This window comes from Pocillopora damicornis, chromosome 4 (assembly GCF_964200805.1).
Source record: "Pocillopora damicornis chromosome 4, jaPocDami1.2, whole genome shotgun sequence".
Lineage (NCBI taxonomy): Eukaryota > Metazoa > Cnidaria > Anthozoa > Scleractinia > Pocilloporidae > Pocillopora > Pocillopora damicornis.
In genome coordinates this window covers 24,691,445-24,693,307 of record NC_142673.1, presented here as the reverse complement: position 1 = coordinate 24,693,307, position 1,863 = coordinate 24,691,445, and the positions used below count along the sequence as shown (strand labels likewise).

The 1,863-nt window shown below is 39.0% G+C and overlaps 1 pseudogene; it reads left to right on the top strand.

Annotated features, from left to right (window-relative positions):
• Window positions 1–223: 223 nt before the first annotated feature.
• On the top strand, window positions 224–1,353 carry LOC149047363 (uncharacterized; annotated as a pseudogene).
• Window positions 1,354–1,863: the final 510 nt, after the last annotated feature.

The following is a 1,863-nucleotide window of genomic DNA, read 5'->3' as shown; positions in this document are numbered from 1 at the left end:
AATTATTTGATTGGTTTTGATCTTTCATAGTTGTTGACAAGGATACTGTTCCAAAGAGCTCGAGGTGCATCACTTGGTTGGATCAAAACGGAATATTCCATCGAGGGCCCGAGAAGTTCCAGTTTGCTGGAGGCGTGAGTGCATAAAAGACACCAGAAAGCACCTTTACAAATCGGTGTCAAGTCGAAGTTTAACAAATATACTATTTGCGCATACACTAATTTTAGCGCGCCTGCGGGAACAAATCAGAGAGTTTAAATGGCTTTAGCATCGGCGTCAAGTATGTGTTCAAACATTGGTCCTCCAAAAGCTCTCTCATACTTTACAGCCTCCTTTTCAGTTTTCCTAATAATTTTGATTATTCCTGGAAACTTTCTAGTCTGTTTGGCCATCATAAAAGATCCCTTCAGAAACTTGAAAACACCTTTTAACTATTTCCTGTTAAGTCTAGCGGCCACTGATCTGGTTGTGGGAACGATTCTGGATCCCGTGTCAGATGCTTTTCACACCAGCGAAGCGCTTCAACTTGACAGCGTAGATATCAAAATCTTTCACACTTTATACTTTATCTTGTGCACGTCGTCTATTCTAACACTCATAGCACTTACCGTAGACAGATATGTGGCCGTATCGTAGCCAGTGAAGTACAGAACAATGGTTACCTCCAAGCGCGCTATTTTAACATCTCTGTCAATTTGGGTGGCGTCACTAGGGTTTTCTTTGGTTTACTTCCAACTCGGATTTATATTCTACTCCTTCATATTTGCAAACACTGCTGTTCTCAGCACGTTTGGGGTTCTCATCTTTGTTCATGTAGGAATACTTAAACGACTGCGACATAGATCGAGATATTGGCGAAAGAGGAGAGCAATGGAGAGCACGAAGTCTGATGTACAGGAGAACCAAAGAAATCTTATCAATGCAAAGAAGGACAGCAAAGCAGTCAAAGCATTGATGATTGTGCTTCTTGCATCTTTTGCTTCGTTCACACCAGCCTGTGTTATGATTTACTTGTTAAATTTTTGCTCAGGCTGTAGTTGTGTGCTGATTCATTGGTTGCGGGATTTGCAATTCTTAATTGTGTTGTGCAACTCTGGTATAAACCCTTATTTATACGCATGGAGGCTTCCTCAGCTCAAAAGAGCTTTCTACAAATTCCTTCATCTCAAGGCACCCACAAGGATAAGTGACATTACCACGACATCAGTTTATGCCGCTGGCAAACGAGAAACCAGCCAAATACCTAAAACTTTAAGCGGTGGAGACGAAAGGATTTCAACCGTTTAATAAAACTATACAAACACAAATACACTCACAAAGAAAAAGTGTCCTTTCTCATTTGTATCTCGGTGTATGCATATCATTGACATTGCCTTAACTAATAATTTAATGTAAGATAAAGTAAAATAAAGTAAGAAGACTTAGTAAGTCTGAGAAAGATAATCTTAGGACATTTTCATGTATTTTTTTGTGTAGTGAAAGTGAAATGTTTGAGGGGATTGCCGAAACTCTTCGTCTCAGAAATTAATCACTATTACTTCTTAGAAAGGACCATCGAACTTAGTTATTTATTTGCTTTCGGGTCGGATTTCGAATTATGAACCAAACATTAAATTCGTTTCCTCATTTTATCAGCAGCGATTAAATGAAGTAAGTAACGTTTAAACCCATGTGCAGTCCACACACACAGCGTTGTAACGAATGATGATGAATACGCGGACCACAATTTACAGAGCAGTCCACAAATGCAGTTTTCCCAATATATTAATGACGATTACGTTTATCATTTTAGACCCTAAAGTGAAGTGGTTTCTGTAATATCTTTCAGTTCCAACTACTCATTCTCTGTAAACGGCTTTAACT